The sequence below is a fragment of the Aythya ferina genome, assembly GCF_964211825.1.
Source record: "Aythya ferina genome assembly, chromosome: 6".
Classification (NCBI taxonomy): Eukaryota; Metazoa; Chordata; class Aves; order Anseriformes; family Anatidae; genus Aythya; species Aythya ferina.
Window position 1 is genome coordinate 38411049 of NC_140303.1, and position 25145 is coordinate 38436193.

A 25145-nucleotide genomic window follows, 5' to 3' on the forward strand; every position below is an offset into this window, starting at 1 on the left:
CAACAACAACAACAACAACGCTGCAATTTCTGTTTCTGGTTTTAAGGTTGCTTTATTTTTTTTTTCCCCAGCATCCTGCAGCAAGGCAGTGGGAGCTGGGCACAGGCAGTAATTGGGCTGCCACCATCCCCACACACTGGTTCAAACCTGCTGTTGCAAATGGAGTTGCCTGAACTTCAACCTCCTGGGAAAATTTGGGGATGTTTCCATAGGATGGTACCAGAGCTCTGTCCTTTAGCTTTTTCAAGGAACTAATCAACATTTAATGCATTTCCTGAGGATCACATAATGAAGGAAGTGGTCCTAAAATTACACAGGGATAATAGGTCCTTCCTGCAGCAGGACCTATCCTGCTGAGGATAGGTGAGGTGAGAGAATCCTGGTGAGGTGAGAGAATTTGAGTAAGGTCAGAGGTTTTGGAGGAACACCACATGCCATCACAGCTTGTACTGCTGCTGTAATGTGGTTTAGAGGAAGTCCTTGCAGCAAGCATCCTTCTGTCGGAATCTACCTGGCATGTCTTAAGAGCTGTATTTCTCCAACTACTCTAACTTAAAAAACAAACAAGCAAACAAACAGAACCACCATAACAAACATACTTTTGGCACTGTTGTGGCTCCATGTGAATCAAATCAGATAACTGAAAACACTTTGGTTGGAAAATCCTTTAAAATTCTTTTTAAAAAAAATATAAAATTATTTTTATTCTTACATGCTGCTCACTGTACTGCAGACTCTGGCCCACCCTTTGAAACTCTAAATGGTTTCACTTCTGCTGCTAAAATTCATGATACATATAAATGTAGGCTCTTGAGTGAATTTCAGTCTTGTATCCAAGTAGATAGCTCTGTATTTTTTTCCTATGAGTTTGAAGTCATTCTTGTTCTCCAAAAAAAAAAAAAAATATATATATATATATAAAATCATGCACATAACAGAGTGAATAGCTCTGAGAGAAGAGCACTCTCTTTCTCTAGCAAATGTTATTGTAACTGGTGTTTTAATTCTCCAGATATCTCTCAGTGTACAGGGTAACAAAAGGCTGTGTAGTGCCTAATCATTCAGCAGTGATCCAGGAAAAAAGCAGAAGGTTAAGAGCAAGTTCCTAAAGTCTGTAAAATCAATGGGACACTAGAAAGGGAACTGAAGTGTACCAGAAGGGACCTCTTGAGGGTCATTAAAAAAAGCAGAAACTGATTATGAACAGAGCTTTTACCCGAAGAACTGGAGGGGGCCAGCAAAACCATTCTGCTGCACTCCAGTTAAATGTCTAATAGTGGAGACATTTTCTGTACAGCCCATAAAGGATAATGAGGACGGCTTTGATAGCTTTCAAGAAAGTTGTTCTTGTCAGTGTTCACAAATACATGATCTGAGCATGCACTTGGAGCACACAGGCTATGGTGACTGCACATAGACTGTGAAAGGGAAAATGGTAACCCACTACTGTGCCTTTCACCTCTGTAATATGCCCTATTTATTATGCATGAAAAAAAAATTATATCAACCTAACTATGCCAAGTAAATGGTAACAGTGAGGAAGCTTGATGTTATCCTTACCAACTTGGTACCTCACCTTGATGTTAAGTGGGATGTGCAGAAAGGTGCCAGTGTCGGGTGATCTCATGTATATTATCTTAGATTCATATCTCTCTTATTCCAAAATAAATGAGAAATAAGATCTTGACCTAAAGCTTATTGAAATCTGTCATCATCAGCAAAATTTGGATTAACACCTAATAGCTTTCTGCTCAGTTTCTGTTCAGTTTCTGCCCTGGGAAAGCAACCCACTGAAAGCCTAAAACACGGCAGTGGGAATAGAGATGTTTGTGCTCTTCCTGTTTCTGACCCTGAGCCTCTGTGAAATTTTGGGTGAGTCACAGTTTTTTTGTGATTCATTTTCCCAAACAGTAAAACTAGTACAAGCTCACATATCTTACTGGGATACTCTAAAAATTATTTGTCCAAAAAAAAAAAAAAAAGTTTGAGATGTTATTGGGACAGTTTTAGAAGTTCAGGATTGTATTGGTCACCTTAAAAACTAAGGAGCTGGTTCTGCTTTTGTACTACAGGGCTGTTGGGGAAAAACATCAGAAACAATTATAGTAAAAATTAACTTTTTTTTTTTTTGTACTTCAGACGAAAGAAACCTTTTCTGTAGAAATGGATATTCACAGGGATGAACCAAAATGTGAGTCAGTCTACCACCGGTGAAGCTGAATTGTGAAATATTTGTGTCATTGCTCTGTGATTCCAACTATCTTCAATTAATAGAAAAAATGCAGGAAATTCAGGTGGAAGGAATGCATGGAAATTGAAGTCAAAGAAAATATTCGTTGTGGCCTTGGCAAAGTGAATTTTCTAAGCTGAAGTAGCTTTTAAGCAATTAGCATCTGCTGAGTGCAATTACTGTGTGACACGCAGCCCCAGATGGAGGGCTTGAACAGCCAGCGGCCATCTGGATTTTGGTCTTTGCACAGGGAATGCTCTGTTCTGGCTCTCACCTGGTTTGTGAGACAGCCCTCCCTCTGCCCTGTGTGGCACAACCAGCCTTGAGTCATGTTGGGGGAGACCAGTGAGATGGTTCCTCCACCTATGTGAGATCCAAAGCTTCCTGAAGTCCCTGGAGGGATTATTACTGATGACGTTGACCTTTGAGTTGGTGCTTTGCCCCTAGTTTTCCAAAATGAGGTAAGTTACTGGAATAAAATCTACTTCTGAACCATAAGTGGCTTGATACACTCTGGTCTCCAGTAGGACATATGGCTTGGGAGACTTGGCCTCTGAAATTGCACATGGAAAATCATCTCTTAAAGAGAGAATATTATCAATGGGCTTTTGTACTATTATTATTATTATTATTATTATTTTTAATACATTGGTAAAAGGTATCAGACCCAACCACAGAGAGAATTCTTTGAAGTAATCCAGTTTTTAAAGTGAAGCTATAGTTTAGTTTGTGAAAATCAAAGAGTAAAAATCAACTGACAATGGTTTCTGACTACTCTGTATCTAAAAACGGGCCAACCTCACTTAGTCTATTTAAAAATTGTGTATCCATACTGTTTGTATGCCAAGTTCAGCATGATGGAAATGAAAATGGTTGAGGTATAAACCCTTGGAAAACAGGGTTTATAATGGAAACAGTAATTGACTTTTAACTACCGCATCAAAAATACAATACTATAATACAAAGCCTAGCTCTTGGGATCCCAGCTCTACTTCTAACCTCAGGTTGGCAGAAAAACACCTCACCACAAAGCTAACTAATGTTTATAGTTTTTTTTTTTTTTTTTTTTTTTTTTCTTGCAAAAGGAACATGGCAAGTGAAGAAAATTTATAGGAACAAAGCAAAATTGGCAAACAGTTTAAAAGTTCTCTCTTGTAAGTTTTTGATGTTTTTCCCAATCACTGATTCTCTCAGCTCATAAGACTAAGAGGAGATGCCATTCTTCTTCCCTGGATGAATGCTGTGTTTTTCTGATAATTTTAATCATGAAGCTTGAATCAAAACTGAGCCTTCCTCTCAGCTTTACAAATAGTTTGACTGTTCCTCCAGAGGTCACAGACTTGGTTATCCTGAAAGGAGAAGATAAAAAAGACAAAATTCTTTACAGCTGTTGATTTCTCCTTCCCTGTGTGACCATGGATAGCATAACAGGGAAGAGAGAAGAAATGGTTCTGGGAATGGAGCAAAGTGAATCTTCTACTGATCTCATTAATGATGCTTACTAAAGATTGTCATCTTTGCTTAGTCTGAGCTGGGGTGCCATTTCTGCTACCAGTTATAATTGTCATGATATCATGACACGTTGTGTTAGGCTGAAAGTACCAGTACCAATTCTCTTTAGGGGCTGAAAAACATGGAAGATCAGGAAGTTTATTGGAGGACTGCCACTAAGCCATGGTTGAAAAAGATGGACTGTTCCATGGACATGTGAAATAAGAATTGATACTGCAAGATCTGCATACATTTTTTAAACAAATAAAAGAAAGAGAAATTCCATGGAGATGAATGTGCTTTAAAATTTCTTATTTCTCCATGTATCAGTATATAATCAAGTTCATATTTTAATAGGTAATGAAGAAAAGCAGAGAACAAAGCAGGAACATTTTATGTCCATGCATGGTTTTAGTTCAACTACAGATTAAGAAAATAAATGTATTTGCTTTGCTTTGTTTTAGGTATTGAAGATGATATACTGCCATAATCTTAGATTATGACGAAGCTGCACTTTCACTTCTGCCAGTATCACTTGCTGCACTCTTTCAGCTGCAGAGAGACTCTGCTGGAAGGAAAGACCATGTCCAGGGTCCCTCATCCCTGTGCCAGGATGCACAGGAGGGCTTCCAGGTGAGGTGAATGATGCTGGGAAAGTTGTAGGTTAGCATCAGCATCTGCTGTAGGCCTTTAATGCTGCCATTCCTTTTCAGATTCCTTTTTGTTTGTGAGTTGTTCAAATCCAGACTCTTCCAAATCAAGCTCCTGGCACCATTTATGTCCATATGAGAGAAGTGGATATGCCAAAACAATAAAAAGATGTAAGTTTTTTATTCATTCTTCCTATAGCTTCTGAGTTCATGGAAAACGCTTGCAATAGATTACTCAATGGGCGATAGCTGTGATAGTGGTTACAACAATACCAACATGGTGCGAGGCTAAGCAACTCAAAGGTCTGTTGCTGATCCCTGTTAGTGCACATATGTATGCTCAAAATGAAGAAAATAGGTCATGTATAGAACAACTATTTTTTGGCAAATTTTCCAGTATTTTTTCTCTGGTCATTTTTTCCCTTGGGTATGGAACACCCTTCACTGCAAACTATCTTACTGATGTCAGTGTAAAGAAGACCTGGTACCTAATGCAAAAGATTATTGCTAAAGCCCTGGAGTGGAGACAACTTACCTTTACTGGCATCCACGTCTTTACTCAAACACAACTCCATTTGAAAATGATTAGGAAATTGCCGGTGCAAATACCAAATAAAGACTTCAAGTATTGGCCCTTTATGATGAGTGATTTATGATTTATACTTTAAACTGTATAAGGTATGCATTTCTATTCAGATTTTGAAAAACAAGCCGGGGAAAAAAAAAAAAAAAAAAGCACAATAGCTTTGTGAAAAATATATACAGTCATGGAATTTCAGTACAGCCTTTGGAAAAGGATCAAATAATGATAAGGCTTGGCTCCATAGGGATATTAACATTTTTAAAGAAATCAATGTGAAATAATTTTGAGAATGTATGTATGTATGTTTTTTTGTATGTATGTTTAAATTATGAAAAAATACAGCATGAATATATATTTCGTTGTTAACTGCTCACTGTTGTTTTGGGCACTTGTCCTGCTTTAGTACAAGTTTTGAGGAGGAAAAAGCTGACTGGAGCACAAGCTACATTTCAAGTCCTATTTTAGTCTTATTTGTGATCATGGATTTCCCTATTTTTCTTATCATTTTTTTTCTTTGATTTGCTTTTCTAAGGGTATTATCTAGCTCAGCTTGGCACAGTTTGAGTGCACAACTACAACCTTTTCCATGACCCAAAAGTCAGTGCCACTCTGTGGGCTGGCAGTTTGCAAATAAAACTTATCCTTAATGAAGTGTGGAAGCTCCTGTTCTTTTCCTTCCTCGGGAGACGTGCCTTAATCTCTGGCTCAGAGCCTTGTCAAATGCTGCAGTAAAGAACTGGCAAGCTCAGTGCTGCTAATGGATTGAAATCTCCACCAGGTTGTTCATTTTTAATATTTTTGGGAGGACCTTTTTTTTTTTTTTTTTTTTTTTTTTTTCCTCCTCTCAATACTGCGGCAGACACAGTTCCAGTCCTCAGTCTTCTGAAATAATAGGTTAGGGAAATTAGTGACAACTCTATGGTACATGTAAGAGAAATGTATATTGTGCCAAAAAGTATCAAGGATTTGGTCTCTTATGTAGGTCAATTATTAAGGGAAAAAATAAGATTAAAACCGGGGGCTGTTCTGTGTATTTGAAGTTCATCCTGAAGATATAAAATTGTGGTGTTTATGCTTATAACTTTTGACAGGTTCTCTAAGTCATAGGCATTTTGTTTCTTCTATAGTAGAAGCTGAAAATGTTTAGATTTTTTTTTTCTTTTTGCCAGAAGGTAACCATAAGCTTCTGAATCACATCTGAATTGCTTGAAAATGCTAAAATGCACTATTGGAAATTTTGACTGTCTCTTGTATTTTTTTCAGAATATGTTAGGCTAATATTGGGATTAGGGTGGCTCTTCCTAGTTCTGGCATAACAAGAGAAAACTGCATTTTTCACATTTTGGATTGTTTTCTTATTACAGAGATGTGCTATGCAGTCTCAGCTTGAGTTTTCTACTGACACTGTTTTTGTGCAGCTGAAGACCTCTTAGCAGGATTTATGTCTTCACAAAACCCTTTTGAATCCAGAAATTCAGACTGGCCTCAGATAGGGTGCAAGAAGTTATGCACCTTTGCAGTGTGTTTTACAATAACATGTACTGAAACCTGTTGTTTTTCAGAATTTGTGAACTTTAAGACCAAGAAAAAAAAAAAAAAAGAGAGAGAGAGAGAGAAGGAAGAAAGGAAAAAAAGCATTTTGTATATTCGCTCATGCTAGAGGCAGGAATTTGTAGTGTTCCTTTAATCGCTGTTAACCTGGTTCTGTCAATGTCAATAACTCTGTGACATCTTGGGAGGAGGAAAACCCATAGGCTGATGGGTACCAAAAGCAGCTCAGTGCTAAAACATTATCAAATAATGTATGTGAGGTAGTGGTGTGTTCCGTGTCATTGTGCTGGAGAATTGCTGGTATGATTACACTCATTTGAGACATAGGGGCTCCTTGAGAGAAGACAGGCTGCCTTCATGGCAGGATGAATGGAGGGAAATGAAAAAGAGGCGTTTTCGTACCACTGCATTTTCATAGGCCCTTGCGTGTTACTGGCTGGGAACTTGGTGCAATTTATCCACCGAGCAGATGGGAAACCATGTTGGTACACCGCCTCAGTGCAATTTTGGTCTGTCTGGACTTTCAGGCAGAGCTGTAGTAGTCAGGGTCTTCCAGCAAGGAATTTATGTGTGCTCCTGATGGTTTTATATATATTCCACCAGCACCTGTAAAATATGATCTCTTTATATAATAAATGCTTCTCAAAAGCTCTTTAGCTACAAAGGCTGGACCCTCACCTGGTGTAAATCAGGAAATGCTCACTGAGAGCCTGGCCAAGTACATTGTGAATATTTAATGTAAGCAGAGAGCAAAGCCTCTGTTTCTGCCAGATCAAAATGTTTGTATGCTGCATTTAATCTGGTGTTTTCCATAGAATTACTTTGCACCTATGGAAAGTACTGAAATACTGGAAAAACTAATCTTCTTGAAATATTTTCATCAGTAAGGATGGTATGACCTGCTTTGGAGGACCATGGAGACCTCATGTCTTGTTATTTCTGCTCCTCATAGGATTTCATTAAGGAAGATGTGTGAACAGAGTCCATATGTGCACCCTTGCACATAGATGGTCTAGAACCTGTACGTTATCTCTGCAGCTGTCCAGGTTGCAGATTGCTTAAAAATACTTCTGAGATGCATACTAGAAGTGGTTTGCAATCTATAAGGACAATAGCTAGATTTAGGATATACATATAAAATCGCATATAAGAATTGACCAAGTTGTGATATGTCATGTCAGTACAGTGATTTTTTGGAGGAAAATTTTAAAAATATATCTTTTCTTAAAGGTTGAATTTTATGTTAAAAATGTGCATTTCCAGAATGTTTTGAAAGAATAGTGAAAGACATCTGAGTCCTTGGGATTAAAAGGAAATATGTACAGGATCTCAGAGACAGGAACCATGGGAGCTGGAGAGGAAAGGCATGGGAAAAGGCAAGAGGGGAGAAATTAAAATCTAATTTGTTCAAGGATGGACTAAAGAAATTAAATCTAATATTAAATCTAACAACTAATAGGAAAGGACTTCAGGAACTGCTGGATTTGTGTGTGATGCTTTGCTGCTGGATTTTGGATGAAAGACTCTGGACTTCAAAGTGCTGTCTGGACCTTGTACCACTGAAGGGTATCATCACACAGTTTTTCTCTCCTCTACCTGCACAGAGTTTGATTAGTAGTGAAGGCCCAAAGTGACTAAGACATGTATTAATGTAAGGCCTCCAGTTGTAAATCAATATTTGAAATAAATGATTTTAGCTATTCATTATGGAAACTTCACTCTGAAAATAATTATAAGTCTAAAAGTGAAAGTGAGATTTAAGTCTTGTGTTGATCTGCAGAGAATTGGCAAGCAGTGTACATACTTAATCAGTCACACTGTAGCTTCCATGCTTAAGATGGAGCTTGCAACTTGTTTGTTCTGAGAAATACAGTATATTCATTCATAATGTTAATTCAAACTAGGGCATCTGAGGAGTAATGACAACCTTATTTTGCGAGATTATTTGCAATGGTTTAAAGAATGTACCTGGCAACATGAAAAATCAGTAAATCTGATTGTGGCATGTCCAACAAGAGATCAACATGCCAAGTTTTGTACAATGCAAAATATCAGAATCCTACAGAGCAGCTCATACTTGCTTGTCCAAAGTTTGCATTAGCATTCGAAACTTTCAATTTCTTCTTTATAAGGAAGATTCTTTGATAAATTTCTGTTATATTTATCTCACTATATAGCAACATTCATCCACTGCACTGGAAATTTGGGTTGTATCAGAGCTGCACTAGAAATCAATGTGTTAATTACTAAATTATTTTAGAAGATTTTTTTTTCTTTCTTAAGAAGAAACAAAGTTTTATTATTATTCCAGCTTTTGCAGAACCATATGTTTCCTTGATACTTAAAGCTGCTTACATCTATCTTCCTTACCGAATTTCAATGTTACCTTTTATAACATACAGATCCCGATTGAGTAGAACGTACACTGGCTATGGCAATAGTTACTGTTTTTCTCTCTTCTTATATAGTTCTTACATGGTCCCATTAGCAGTTTCTCCTGCACCTCCTCCTTCTCAGAATAATAAAAAATAAAAATAAAAAATAATAAAAAAAGAAATAACGATCTAGCTCTTTTTCTCCCTTCCAAGTAGGTAGGAGAAAATTGCTTGATTAGATTATAGGGTCTGTATATGTGTATAAAGAATTTATTGTGGGAAATCTATATTAGAGCCAAAACGATTAATGTTAATTAATGTTCCCAAGTTTAATAACAAAAGAATTAATAGTGAACAGCCACTTACTATAAAGTGTTTCCTTGACATTTCTTGCTAAAAATAAAGATTCTGAGCATGTCACATAGATTTTGGGAAAGAAGTAAAAGAAAGATTAGGTAAAGAAAACATCTCACTGTAATTTAAACCATTATTTGTCTGACAGCTTTTTATCTCCTGTCTGGAAGAAATAAACATATTAAATTTTTTATTAAAATAGTTAGGCTTTGTAAGGGTATTTTTTCCCAGTGCAATAATAAATATTTATTTCTGCCAGAAACAAAGAAGCTTGTCTATGAGGCTTTTACTGATGCTTAGCCAAAGGTATGAGTCTTTTAACTAATAAATACAGCTCTTACAGACTTGCTTTCTCTTCTTCGGTATAAATTTTGATGTATAAGTAACATTCCTACAGAGACCTGGTCATTCGCTAGTATTGATCATCTGCCTCCCTGTCCTCCAAGGCATTGGCACCTTTGATTATTGTTTATGAAGGATGAAGTGCACTATATCAATTAAAGAATAGCTCTGAAATTCAGAGTTAAACCACAGCCACAGTAAATTTCCAAATAAATAACAGAGGCTTAAAGCAAGATTTTCAGACATACGGGCTGGACACTGGATGTGACCAGAGAAGGAGTTTAACATGACCTAGCAAGCTCTTGCAAAATCCTCCTTCTGTTGCTTCTGCTCTTCCTATCCCCTGTTGTGCTCAATTGGCATTGCTTTAAATATCACCTCCTAGCTGTCAGCGCAGTGGGGCAGCGTGTCTGGACGAGATGGTAGGAGACTGGTGTTAGGCACTCAGATCAGAAAGGGGATTGCATCCATTTGGGAAAAAGCACTTGGCCAAAGTGTCCAGCACAGAGTGAAATTCCATCCTTTTGAAGAAAAAGTGCATAAAAGAAAAATACTGTCAGATGTCCATGTACTATTAAGACAGAATAATTTATACTGAATTCTGCTCTTAGTGTTTTGGTAGATCTGTATGTGCTCCGCCTATGATCTGGATGTGGCTAGGGTTTCTATGTCTGTGCTTCTGGCAAATGTGGTCACTATTTAACCCAGACTGTATTTTTGTGCTTACCATCTGCTTAATTCTGAATGTCAGATCCACAACTGGCCCGCTAGTTATTTCTATTCGGTTATTTTGAACTTGATCGGTGCAGCAGTGAGGAAAGGATGTACTGGTTATGTGAAAATGTCAGCCGAGCTCAATCTCCTCCCAAAAGCTAAAACTAAATCTCTCTTTTTATTTATTTATTTATTTATTTATTTATTTATTTATTTATTTATTGTGAACACAAGGAAATTGTCCTACATTTTTATTGTGTTTTCTGCAATCTTGTGCACTTTTGATTTTTGTTGATTTTTTTTTTAAAAAGAAACCATAATAGTTAAAGCTGAGTTTGTAAGAGTTTTCTATTTGGTTTCAATGTACACATAGAAAATGTTTATTGTTCGATTTCCAGCAATATTCTACATTTGCAGGTGTGGAAAAACTCCAGTATGTGACTAAGCCAGGAAGCATTTAGATGAAATGGCCTATCAGACCTTGATCCTGACCATGCCACCCTTTCAACCTTTCTGGCCAGGCTACCCGCATACCCCTCTGAATATGTCTTGTGTGTCTATATGTCTGGAGTGTAAAATAACTGGGCATGTTTTTAATGATTCGCTGCACCACAGAAATCTGGGCATAACCAAGAAATACTGTGAAAATCACTTATAGTTATTTCTTGTAAGAGAAATACTTAGTACTTTTTTATACTTCACAGGTCTGATTCAGTCATAGTGTCAAACAAATGTCATCACTGTTACCAGGGAGTGTATTGATGAGTGGATTAGACAAGCAAGAAGGCTGAAAAAGAGGTCTGCTCCAAGTTTTCTGATGTACCTTGAGGTCTGATATCTGGAGATGGTAGCAGTAGAACTGCTACAGAATGAGCAGGAAAGGATATTTCTTTGGCGGCCACTGCTCGGGTCGTATTGCAGGATAAATGGGACAGTCAACCTTTGAAGTCTTGGGGATTCGCCCATCTCTTGGGTCACAAAACAGTGCTTCCAGGGCTTCCCCACACCTTCTCGTTTTCCTTCATTCTCAGTCATGAGACCTGAGAATGGATCACATTTCTGAGCAGCTCCTTTGAATAGGGTTCTGTGTATGCTCTATCTTGCTGAAAGGCAGCCCTGCCTGCCAGACCAGCAATGGGAGAGAGGACATGGAGATCTTACCCTGCATTCAGCACATGTCCTCACTTTGGGGACGTTTTTGTGTATTTCTTTCTTTCTTCTCCCTCAGGTAACCCTCTGACACCCTCAACCTCTGCTCAAAAACAGCCAAGTCAAATGAAGTACTCAGTATTGGTGAATAAATCTGTACTACACAGAGTCTGCATGTTGCCCAAAAGCAGTTATCCAAGCTCTATCTGCCAGAGATGAAAATGTTAAGGTATGGATGATTGTAAACCATTTATTGTTTATGAATTTAAAGTCCTCTCAGATGTCCCTGGGTGCTGGATTTTGCTTATGGATCTCTGAACTAGCTGAAGGAAATGTAAAATGAAATGTAGACAGACAGCTCCCTCTTGAATACATATCCATGGAGGCTCGGGAACACTTGTTATGCTAGCAAGGGTGTGGAATAAATTACACTGAGGAAATTTGCTGTAGATCCACCTATTTTGGACGATAGGCTGTGTGCACAACGTGAAAGCCCCTCCTCAGGGAGCTGCCGTCACCGTGGTGCAGACAGGTGGATCTGGAGATGCGCGGGCTTGCAGAGTGGCAGAGGACCAGGAGATCAATATTTAATGCGAAGGCTGCTGCAGCCCCTCACATGCATTATTTATTCCTGCTTTTGGGTACAGATGGACCTGAATCAAGCCGTGCATCCAGACTGCAGGGTATTAGAAGTGGGTCCAAGTGTTTCTGATTGTCCTTCCCTTCAAAATGGGGCAATTCAAAAGCTGATGTTCAACCATATCCCTCCTCCTCCCTTCACACAACACGCAGGGAAACACTTCAGGGAGGCCTTTGAAATTTGTGTCAGATTACACTGACTTTCTCTCACTGAGGGCACACAACACTGTATTGCAGAACAGAATTAGGACCTTAGAAATAATTAAGCATTTCAGATTTTGATTAGGTGCACTGACAACATACAAGCAAACTCAATCTTATAAAACAGAACTTTATTGTACAAATTGACACACAAAATAAAAGCCCATTGGGATTAAATGAAATAATCTGAACAACACATTATGATGAGTAACCTTATGACCCTGGCTCATGTCAGCAAGTGAATATATCTGCTTGTGTTTTTTTTTTCCCTGACAAACGATTAAATACCATTGATACGATAACATGCAATGCTAACATAACAAGGTATGAGCAAGAGGGATTTGCTTTTGACTAGTTAAGAAGTAGGCTTACTAATTCACAAATTTATTATAAGATTAGCCTCTAATACCTGATAATCACCTTCGTCAAGGAAAATTTCTTCTCTTCAAAAGGCAAAGGAAATTTATAGATGGGTCTTGAGCCAGGCTTGTGGGTGGTATACAGCGTTTATGAGAAGTCCGGTCTCCCTCATGTAATAAGGGAAGAGATGCTTTGTTAGCAGGCTGGGTACAGCAGAGCAGAAATAAGACAGGCATGGCAAAAGCTCAGGAGCTTTAAGATTATTAATCTCTTCACAGAAGACAAATTTGATCTCTGTCAGGCTGTCCATTAATTTTGATGGAGATACTTTTAAGATCTTATGTTTGTATTTTAGTGGGCCTATTACAGCTAAATACACAAGTGAAAATGTATTCTTACAGCATACACAGATGAGTATTCCCATTTCAAAGGTGATGTTGTCATACAGATATAAGAACATCAGTGTTTGCTGGAGTCTTGTTATTATCTACTTTGCAATAGGCCATCTGGACTTCAACTAAGAAAGGGCTCCCAATGTGTTAGGCTCATGCAAACATCTGGTGAAAAAAGGCCTTTCCTCCCAAGGACTTTTAGCTTGAACTAATAAAAGAGGCAAAGTGTGGGAGAGGAAAAAAGAAGGACAGAGGGGGAAAAAAAAAAAAAACAACACCAACTTTCTGCAGTCCCACAACCTTTTACTAACAGATGGAAGTCTGTCTCCTGACTCCTGGCCTAGTCCCATTGCCAGTAGAGGAGAGTGTGTAATTGTTGAGCACAAATATATACCCGAGTCACTTGTGCAACATCACTGTGAACAGGTACAAGAGTAGCACAAGTCCTGCAATATACAAGTTACAGTACAGATGAATTGTGATATAAGCATTTGCTTATATTGCTGCCATAAGCTTTAAGGTTCAAAAACAACAGGTAGATGACAAAATTTTTTTGCATGGGTGTATAGTTAGGTACAAAGGTTTCCACTCTGGATATCAAGCAGGTATGTCAGTTTGTTTGCTCTTGTATTGCCCAGTTTATAAAACAAACAAACAAACAAACAAACAAAAAAACATTTCCTATGAATTTGTGTCCTTCATTTCTTTACTCTTCTACCAGGTCTTCACCTTCTTGCATTGCCTCCAGTCCCTCCATAGAACCTACAAACAATGCCTCAGTTTCCCCTGAACTTCTGCTTGCACAAGAGGCTGGGCACTATGCAGAAGGTTACACCTGCCTCCTGGCCAAGGCCAAGAGAAACGTTGTAGAGCCTTGTAAAGACTCCTGCAGCAGAGGCAGTCCTTTTAATATCCTACCTGTCTCCAGCTGCCAATGTTTGCAGAACTTAGAGGAATTTAATTATCTTCAGGGCTTCTATCTCTCTATTGAATTAGATTGAAGTAAGCCAGTGAATTTTCACATGGTTAAGGAAGGAAAGGTCTGGCAGAGAGGACTATGTGTAAACTTCATTTCTTCTGCATCGTTGTCCAAAAAAATTGAACTCAACAAAGTGTGGTATTTTGAAAAGTATAAAAGCATCTGAACTATAATGAAGTTTGTCTGGTTATGAAAAAAATAAAATAAAATGAATAAATTATGGGATTAAGTAGAGAAGAAAGCAAAGGTTAGAGGTCTTGTTATAGCAGTCTCTTCTTTGCATGACAAGGAGAAAGAGATTAGAAGTCTCCATGACTGCGAATATGCACTTCCCCAATGAAACAGTAGTTTCAAAGTCCAAACGTGAGAAAAAAAGGCTTGTTTTTCCAAAATATTAAAGGGATCTGAGGCTCAGGGTTCTTAGTCATTTGCTTTCTATCAGTTTCTCCACACCAGAGCAGGACAAGCAGATGGGAGAGAAAGTCCTGTCCTTGAATCCTGCAGCACTCAGCATCAAAGGTCTTTGTGGGGCTGGGACCAGGTGAGAATCCTCCTGGAGAAGTCATAGACAAAGCCACACACCAGACAGAGAAGCAAACAGTTTCTCATGGCTTTTAAGTGGCAATTTCAAGGCTAAATGTGAATGTTCTTGCACAAAGATATGGGCAAGAGGCCCTTTGGAAATCATTCAGCAAAGTTATAGAGCTGCCTGAACCTCAGCCAGGCAAAAATACTAGGACCTGAACCAAAAGGAAATATTTTATAGCTTGAATGCCTTTTAGCAATCATTTTTTCTATTTGGAAATGCTTTTTTCCTCTTGTAGCTTAGATGAAAAGATTAAAGTATGATAATGATGTAGTGGAACTGTCATGTTTAGCCAGGTGATAACTAAACATTCTAGATATCCTTGTATTGGCTTTCAAGCAATCACGGATATGCATATTGTTCTACCTACAATTATGTATGTATGAACATTCCCTTTCTATCTTTTTCATGTTATTTATATATAAATATGCATATATATTTAAAGGTGATGGCAGAGCTACACTAAATTAATTAAAAGCCCACTCTAACTCAGTTCATATACACACAGGGACTGTAAGATTCAAAGACTGAGGGTCACAGAATCACAGAATACTTTGGATTGGAAAGGACCTTAAAACGTATGCAGTTCCAACCTCCCTGTTATGGGCAGGGACATCTCTCAGTAGATCAGGTTCCTCCAAGCCCCGTGCAGCCTGGCCTTGAGCACTAGTAGGGATGGGACAGCCACAACTGATGGTCAAGGTGAGAGCTGATTTCTCAGCATATTTATTCTAAAACTCTTTCACAGATGTTATTAGAGGCCTCTCAGATTCAGTTTTCATTGTTCCATAAGGGGTGCCTTCAGCCCTCCTCCATGTATGGTCCTGGATAGGAACTGATGGGGGCTGATCCCCTGCCTTCCACTCTCAGACCTACAGCTCCACAGCAAATTTTATTCCAGCCCACAGTTTGTAATGAGGAGCCAGTCACACCAACACTCCCTGTGATTGTACCTGCATTATTTATCAGCCAACGGACTTAACTCTGTCCCTTTTCTCAACCCAGCTGTAATGACTGTGTATTCAGGGTCAGTTCTCTCATCCCTTGCCAGTGGTGTGGGGTGAGGAGTGGCAGGGATTTTCCATGGCTCTCAGTGCAATTCCACTTCAGGTTTTTAGGGACTTGGATGCACCTAAGTGATTCTTAGGCATTTGTCTTTAAAAATAGAAGTATTCCTTGCAGGGAGGCGTAATCACAGAAGCTGTAGCTCAAAATCAGTGCATGCCATATGACAGTATTAATATATAAAAACTGCTAGATGAGGAATAGGGCACAAAAAAACCTGCAAGGCAGGCTGCTTGTAAGCACAGAGCTTACAAATTTATCTGTATACTTTGACAGTCTAACTAATTTTCTTTTTAATAATTCCATTAACAATTCCTAATAATTAGCTGATCTAATTTAGATTTCCATTTCCTAATTTCAAAGTTATATTATTACAAATAGCCGAGGAACCTGGCCCTTAAAAATGGTGATAATATCCCAATGACCTGGGACCACTGTTGGAGAAAAGATTTCATCTGAAAGGGTTTCAGGAAGTTACAAAACTCCTTTACATGGCCTGTTGGATCTGTGTATTATTTCCAACATTACACAAAATAAATACCAGGAGACTGGTGTGGTTTATACAAGAGTTTATAGAGAAAAAATCCACCCACCAGCTCCCTTGCTGAGGATTACAACCAGGTCTCTGCTGCCAAGTTCTCTGTTTAGGTAAAGCATGAGAAAATCTGCCATTTTTTTAGTCACAAAAGGGGTGCTACGGGGGGGCAGTGAGAAGCTGACAGCTCTTGCTGCTTAAAAGGCAGCTGTTCCTTCTCAGGTACTATTATTAATAAACCCTAAGGTAATGTTTGCTCTGAAATATGTCTAATTGAAATAATTTACCCTAACCCTTAGAGAATTATGAAACTGTTTTCATCATGTTCACACACAGCAAAATAATTATGAGATGCCATATGGAAAAGACATCATGTGGTATATGTATTTCTGAATGTATACTTTTTGAAATGGTTCCCACAGATAAATCATATAGCTAATTTACAAAGAGGAGGTGGATAGTAGTTCTTAAGTATGCAGTTTAAGTTCAAAATGTTTTCAGCCTGGGTAAATTTACAGTGGTGATGACATGCAGTAATTGCACTGATCACGGGACGTATATCACAGAAGATGTCGATAGTGCCATTAAGTTGCTCCTCACAAAATGGAGCAGGGAAATTCTGCTGGTGGTGCTCCACTGCTGCGATGCAGCACTGCTCAGAGTTACAGGTCCTGCCTCATTGTAAAGTTCACCCAGTTGAGGCACAGGCAAGGAACCACTACCGTGGCAGCCTGATGGTGGAGGTCTGTCTGAGCCTGGGGGGTCTTTGGTGTTTTTTTCTGAGGTCCTAACTAACAGAAAGTTCTGTCCAAATCACAGTCTCCAGCTTCTGATGGATAGGACACATTACCTAAGGGCAAGTCAAGCCCTTGTGATGCTCCCCCATCACCAGGGTGTCTCTGGGACCTTTCTGGTTTGCATCCAGAAAGCTCTGAGCTGACACCTAAGCAAAGGGAACACTCTCTCCCTATAAAAATATTTTGAGCAAAGCCCATGAGAGAAATGTTCTTGGTGTTCTTATGATTCTTATGTTGGTATTGAAGTTTTTACAAAAGGTTTTATTCTTAATCTCTAGTCACCAGCATTATCATGCTTATGTATAATCTATCTATATATTTATGCAGAGCTGTGTGTTTCATTAGATGTGGTAGCAGAATTCTGTAAGGCACCTCTTGGATCATTTCCAGAAATAATTGTGGTAGATGATGAGACATCTGAACCATCAGGAAAAGAACCTCAGAAGTTTTGAAGGTGCTTTTTGAATAAGGAACTCTTATTAACATTTCTAGAAATCTGGCTGGAGATCAGGCTTTCTTGTCAGACTTCTGGTAGTTCTTGTTTCCAGATGGATCGAAGAAAAATAAGAGAATAGCTTATTACACCCGTTCTGTTTTATGTCCGATGTGAAACCAGAAAGTGAAGAAGACAGACAGAAATCTTGTTCTGTCCAGTCCATTCCCTTTCTTTTAATGACTCAAAAAAAAAAAAAAAAAAAAAAAAAAAAAGGGGGATCTCTACTTTCAACAGTTCAAATTATTTTGTTTTATATTGTGTATATTTTGCCCATATTTTGTTGAAACTAGCTTACCACTCACTTCTGCAATTATTTCTATGCTGATTGGTGAAATAGTTGAAAGATGTTGTATACAAGGACAAATTCTCCCCAAGCACTCTATTTTGCAAGATCTATAGAGATGTACTGCAACTGCAGTGTTTATCCCCCAGTAATGACAGCATTATCCTGCATTACCACTCTAGGTAGTGTATTTGTCAACAGCCAGCTACTGATGAGTACAAGGAAAATATTTACCCAGCTTTTATTCCATAGCTTTACCCCAGTAATGTCATTTCAGGAGGACCACACTGTATTTTTCAGATTTGTGATACATACACCAAAAAAGCTGTGGTATTTCTGTGGCTGTAACACCAGTTATGATCATCTTTAGAGATAGTAATTATAGCAACTTTGTTTTTAAATGAAAAGGAAAAATAAAATAAAATAACAAAGAAGTGATATTCCCCACAAATACCTAAAGAAGGGAGTTTTCTAATACTGTATGCAGAGCGCTAGGGACAGCCGTATTTGATGACTCCCTAATCTTCCCAGGAGTAACCACATATGCTAATATTTACTCACTATGTCTGTGCAGAGACAGTATCTGAATGCTGCTGAAGCATTAATGTGCAAGTATTTAATCTGAGCTTTTCTGCCATGGATCATTCCTGGGAGCCGCCTGCACTGGAGAGGTAGCCGTGCATCCTCCTCCTCTCTGTCATTCCTGCTTTTGGATGAGAAATGTGATGCTCTTTCTCCATCCCTAATGTTGCACAGACGAAAAGGCATGTTCCCCTTTTAGCAACTTCCAGTCATTTGTTTTTATGCTCACTGAAGGTGTATTGCATTCTATTAAAGTGCCCTAAACCAAAAGTAACTTTTTTTTTTTTTTTTTTTTTTTCTTTCAGTAGATTATTATTTCACTACAGTATCCGAAAGCATGAAATAGAGATTTATGATACCCCTGTGTTTTCCACTTCACTTCATGTAATGCAGGGAAGGTAAAGTGTCTCTGGCTGCACAGTATCCCTCTTTCTTTTTTTCTTTTCTCTCCTTTGAGCTGTGTGCTGCGTGATTAGAGGATAGTGAGAAGGTCACTGACCAAACTTTATCTTTCACACAGTTTCCCACAGCATGTATTCCTCCTAGGAAACATTTTCTCAGCTCAGGTTATTTCCAGAAATGTTCTCAAACTATAAGAACAGTCCTTGCAGTAAAACATTTCATTCCCACTTTTTATCCTTTATCTAGCAGCGCAGTGTTGACAGCATTTATGTTTCTTCTATTGACTGGGCCAAGAACAACAGGATTAATGAGGTTGTCTCTTCATGAGTGCATTATATTTTTTCCTCTGACCTTTCAAACATGGGAATCTTCTGTTTGCAATATTTCTTAAGGAAGGAAAACCCCTCCTCGCCAGGGCCCGTTTTGATGGGGGCCGCCAGGGTGGGAGCCCGGGTTCCCCCGTGTTTGGGGCACCCTGTGAAAGGCTCCGTGCCTCACGCTCAGCGAAGTATGGGCCGAGGGGAAGCTGTGAAAAAGCAAAGCAGGGAGTAGCTTTGTTTCCTTGTGCTTTAAAGAATTGGCCAGAGGACGTAGGATATTTTAAGGACTTTCTCAAGCTCTGAAATTGTGATTATAGATCTTGTGCAGCTGCCTGCAGACTGTCTTACTGCAGGAACTGCTCAGGAGCTGGATGGACACAGATCTGCTCTTTTTTTTTTTAATATATATATATATATATTTTTTTTTTTTCTCCAAAGGATTGCATATGTTCAGGCTGGGCAGGCAGGGGAAGAAGTTGTTGCTGGGATTGCAGCCTTCCACAGAACGCTCTTGTGCTTTATCTTTCCTCTTCCTGATTATTTTTGACACTGGGTAACTGGAACGCAATCAAGATAGGATCATTTCTAAGTGCAACAGGACACGGAACGTGAGGAATTTTCCCAAGGATGGAAGCACAAGTATCTTTAAACACAACAAATAACTTTGCACATATGACATCTTTTAGTTAACCTCCTCAAAATACGTCAATTAGATAAGCTTACCATAATTAAATTTTTGCATAAGATTGTTAAGGGTGACTTATTCCCATTTTTCATCTGGGGATACAGAGGGACAGAGAGTCAGAAAAATTCCCACTTGCCCCAAAGCTGTAATACATATACATGTCTCTAAGATATTATTTATTCTCTTGTTGGGAAAGAAGCACCAAGAATGTGTGCACTCACTTGTTGCATCTTTTGGGAAAGTAAAGCCTTTTACAGAAGAAAAGATACTTTAGTGTCAAGAAGCCACTTTACCTCCTCCAAAGGTAGAGGGTAGAGAAATTGGCCTGATGTTTTGGAGAGGGAAATGGAGGAGGGATAAGTAGAAGTGTTGTATGTGTGTACATAGAGGTGTATGAATATATAAATATAACTGCTCCAATGATTTAAAAATAGCTATAAAATGAAGTGGAAAGAAGAAATATTGCAACACTTGCAGAATATGGTTTCCATAGGTGTGGAGCTCTGCTGCACACAAGAAATTCATCTGCTATGCAGGAAAAACAGCACTTATCTGCTGATTTTAAGAGAAAGCACAGTGCCCAGGGGACTCTCTCAGAGGCCTCCAGTGCTGGCTTTGCTTGCTGTCCCTGGTGCCAAGGGCCACAATGCTGGGCTGAGCTCCGGGCTGTGGTCCAGCAGGGCCAGAGCTCAAGCACCCAGCTTGGGCTTTAAGCAAGCTTGAGATCTCTGTGTGCAAATTTAAGTTATTCTGGAACTCCGAGAACAAGCTAAACGGGTCGTGTAGACATCACCATATTCATCCATGTTATGCCTAGGAAGAGAACAGAAATAAAGATTCCTGTCTCCTTGCTGTAGCAATTTAAATAATCCCATGTATTAGCTCTGGAAACAGGACAGGATGCTTTTATGGCATTTTGAGTTAAAAAGTCATCAGAGAACCTAAGATGTTTCTGAACAGCTCATCAGAGTAATATTTCATGAGATTTTGAAATATTTCATGCTGAAAATAATGATGCTTATACTGTAAAGAAGGTAATTCCCCTGCGAACTCTCTTCATGCACTGGCAATAGTCACTTGCAAGTACCAGGAGACCACTACTTGGAGGTACTTACAATATCCAAGATTTAAGCATGAGCATATTCCATGCCTTAAATTTGTGTTTCCTGGCTTTCAGAGCTTTGAGTTTTGTTGCTTGAACTCTTGTTTCCTCCTTTCAGGATTTCTATTGTAGCTGAACTCAAGAGAGCACTTAATAAGTCTGCTTTTGCTTTTGTCAGCGTTTAGAGCCATTAACTGTACACACCTCTGATGGGGAAGTTCTTCTATGTTTCTCTTCTAATAATGTACACAGAAGCCTAGTTCTGCTGACTTCTACTGTTATTTAGCTAGAATAACTTGATAAAACTAATGAAACTGCAATTTGCTTTATGTTCCTTTAAGCAATTGAGCTCCCTGCCATTCACTTGTAAGATATTCTCATAAATCCTCGAATGAAAATAATGTTTGGGTTGTAACCCTCAAGACTTTAAGATTTTTAAGTCCTGACACTTCAGGATTTAAAAAAAAAAAAAAGAAAAAGAAAAAAAAAATAGAAAAAAAAATAAAAAACAACACAGAAAGACAACTGTATCTGTGAACAGTGAATACATGTTTGTGTAGTTTCCCTCATTTGCATTTGTTGGTAATTAATTAAAAAACATGAGTTTAATTAAACTTGGAGTTAGGGGATTCATTAAAATAAAAACAAAAAACATTTCAGTTAAAAATGTAAAATAATTTGTTCAGTGGAGTTAGTTGGTGCAGCTTAAGGATTTGCAGAGAAATACCGGCAATACTAAAACATCAGGGACTGCTGCAGCGCACGGGCAGAGGAGAGCAGCTGAGCAAGGAGCGGGTGTGCACTGGCAGCAAGCAGATTTCACACCGTGGGTCCTTGAACTGATATAAGTGCATTTGCCATCAGGTTCTTTCTGGTCTGAGTCTATGACTGTGAAAAAATGACATTCATACAGGTCCAAACAAGAGGGTTACGGACTAAATGAAGATAAGATTTTTAAAATAAATGATAAACTTCTTAAAAAGTGGAAAAAAAAAAGAAAAAAAAAAAAAAGAAAAAGAAAAAGAGAAGCCTTAGGGAAATAGATCTCTCTCATACAAACTGTAACTAAATTAAACTTATTTATAATATCATGAGAAGTCCTTTTTCTTATCCCTTTTAATCACAACTAATTGTCTTAAACATTTGTTTTATTTTTGCCCCTTTTTTTTCCCAACCCTTTGGAGCAGGGAAGGGGGTTTATTTTTTTAAGAAAAGACGTGTTACTCTGTTGTTGAAAGGAATAGAAAAAGAAATATATATAATTAAACCTAATATTTATTAGACACTTTTCTAACCTGCTCTCTTTATTTCCGCCCCTTTGGCAGGGCTGGGCTTATTTGATCAGCAGAAGAGAACAGACCCTCTTTAGGGAATCCTCCCATGCAGACAGCAGAAGTTTTGCAGATTTGGTGGGCACAGGCACAGGAGCTAACACAACATTTGCTCAGTTACATTACTGTGCTTGTGGGGCTGGAGAGCTACTGGAAAAGGAAGCCTCTCAGCAGGATTTTCTGATTTTTGGTCAAACTGCCCTCATTTTTTTTTTTTTTTTTCTACTTTATAACTCCCTGGAAGTATTCAATTTGGGGAGTAAACAGTTATTATAATGATATATAATACTCACTAAAAAATTCCTAGTTGTATTCATCAGATTCAGTTTCCTGTTTAATTAAGGTACAACGTGAATATGAAACGTTTACCGGCAATCCTACATTAGTTAGCCTAGGGATGTGTTTTGAGGGTGGCTTAGTACCTATGTGCAGTATGTTGGGCAACAACTGTGAGTGTGAAAAGGACTGGATGTAGGAGAAAACAAACACAAAACCTATGTTGGATCTTTGAGACGAGGAGCTGCCTATAGGTGCCTGTTTCCCACACCTGCATTAACCAAACACCTACGCCAGCCATGGTGCAGGGAAAGGTGGCCTTCATGCACAGGGAGCAGATGCTCCACAGCTGAAGCCTTTCAAAGGAGACACCTACAGAGCCCCTGGCCTTATGGGATAACTGAATTGTACATAAATAGTCTTTAAAGGGAGCATTGTCTGTCTTTTTTTTTTTTTTTAACCAAAAAAAAAAAAAAAAAGGAAAACTAAGTGGGTTTTTGTGTGTGGGTAAAGTAAATATGGTTAGAAAGACATGACTTGTTAAGAGCTTTTTTGAGGACCCCACACTCACAAAATCTTTTAGGTCATGTGTTTGCTTTCCGAAACATTTGGTAAGTAATAAGTGCCAAGGGACTATATGCACTCCATCTGGAATTAGCAGATTCCTCTTTGTTCAATTGTTCCTAAATTTGGAACCAGCTGACTTGCTTAAAAGTATTTTGATTTTCTTTTAAATAAATATGGGAAATAAACATAGCCCAGGACCTTCAGAGAGGTGCATTATTAGTCTTCTCCCTGGCTCCATGAGCTGCCTAAGTCTTAAAGAGGCATTTGCCAATTCTGATGCTTGCTGTTGCTTTATGTTAACAATTTGTTTGGAGTGGCTCATCATTTTTGCTTCCCTTTTATAAATAGTATCAAAGAAATCAGAGATGGAAAAAGAACTATTAGGTCATTGAATCCACTCCACTGCCAATGCAGGCTTGTTCCCTACAGTGTATTTTTTCCATCTCTTTGTCCAGGTTAAACTTGGAATTAAGTTTAAGAGCCTGTAGGTCTGATGAGAGGTACAAGAGCAAGTGGAGATTTTACTCTTTTCTTCTCTCCTTACTAGATAAATATCTCATTTCTATCTCTACCTTCCATACATAAGAAAAAGTCATGTCAAAAGATCAAGTACATGCTTTTTCTTTGCAGGTGTTGTAGATTACTACTTTATCCCTGTAAAAATTTATTTTTTTGCTTGGGGAAAGCAAAAAATGAAGAGAAAAGCAACACTTCTCTTATCTTCCCTGGTGTTCTATGACACCAAAGAATAAGAGCCTGAGACCAAACCACCTGCTTGTCCAGTAGGCTTATGAAAAGATATTGTTTCCTTGAGGGCCTTTACAAATGTTAATAACAAAAAAAAAAACAATATAAAACAAAAATCACTGCCTCCTTTAAAATAAATAAATAAATAAAATGCAAATGTATGTGAATGAACACTTAAAAAAAGTGAAAGAACACCCTAGAATCACCTGAAATTGCACCAGATTCAGAATACAGAACTCATCTGGGGAGCCATTTGACACTGCAAGTGTTTTCAATGAAAAGCTTGCAGATCAAAGCTCAGAAAGGTTGTTCAACATCGTTACACTTGGCATGAAAAGAATTATTAAGAGGTGCAGATCTGTAGATTTGGGATCACAGCCTAAGATATTCAGTCTGTATATGTTGGTCTGCATCCATGGATTCGAGTGGAACGATGCCTGTTTACAACAGCTGAAGACGGATGATCCACTCTCTCCACTGACTGCAGAGAAGCTTAGGGAGACTTGCTTTCCTAAGTCAGAGCTGGCCTTTGTGAACTGTGCCTTACGATTCATTACAGAGCAGGATCAAGGTCTTTATCTTGTTCATGGTTGCTCAGAATTTTGTTTCATCCAACATTTGTTCAAAATATAAGCAAACATTTTATTCCTGCTTCAAGCTTTTATAAGAGTGCAGCACAAGCAGATACATATTTTCTGTATGGCTACAAGGTCTTTTTATTTGGTCTAGATACACATCTGTAACTATTTTACCAAATTGTGTATTCATATGTATGGTAAGTCAAAGGAGCTTAAGTTTTCAGTTCTTACACTGAGTCACAATCATTCTGTTTTGCAGGTTGCTTATGTGCATCATGTTTCAGCAGCCTAAGGGTTTCTCTAAATCATTATTCTTTTCTCTCCTAGCAATACAGAACTTAAAATTTAGTCAAACATTAGCATGGGCTAGGGAAAAAAATGATGAAAACTTATTTTCCTCTGTCAGTCAATCCTTATTCCGAAGATCAAACCCGTATTTCCTCTGTGTGCTTGGAGAAGGTATATTAGTGGGATGAAGTGCTAGCAGCACTCAGGTGGATTTGTTGAAGATATCACTGTTTGGACTTGACCAGAACATGTCAGTACTGATTGGTCCTTTTAAAATTTAAGGTTATGGGTAGGTGCTCAGGAATTGCACCAAAGATTCATGGAAATGAAGATATCTGCATACAACTTAGATTAACACATCTTAATTCTTCAAAGCAAGTGAGCTCTCAGCTTTAAGAAACATGGTACAGTGGACTACCAGCTGTAGTTAATATATGTTATTATATATATTTATATTCTACATATGCTTATGTTAGGAAATATTCAGTAGAATTT

General features: G+C 38.4%; 1 long non-coding RNA gene across 1 annotated transcript in view; it reads left to right on the forward strand.

The window, feature by feature from the left end:
- LOC311439325 overlaps positions 1–25145 on the forward strand; it is a 61483-nt gene that overhangs the window by 2577 nt on the left and 33761 nt on the right. Inside the window, exons 2-3 of the long non-coding RNA XR_014694659.1 lie at positions 4186–4354; positions 4435–4542. This is a non-coding gene — a long non-coding RNA (uncharacterized lncRNA). The remainder of the gene's footprint in view (positions 1–4185; positions 4355–4434; positions 4543–25145) is intronic.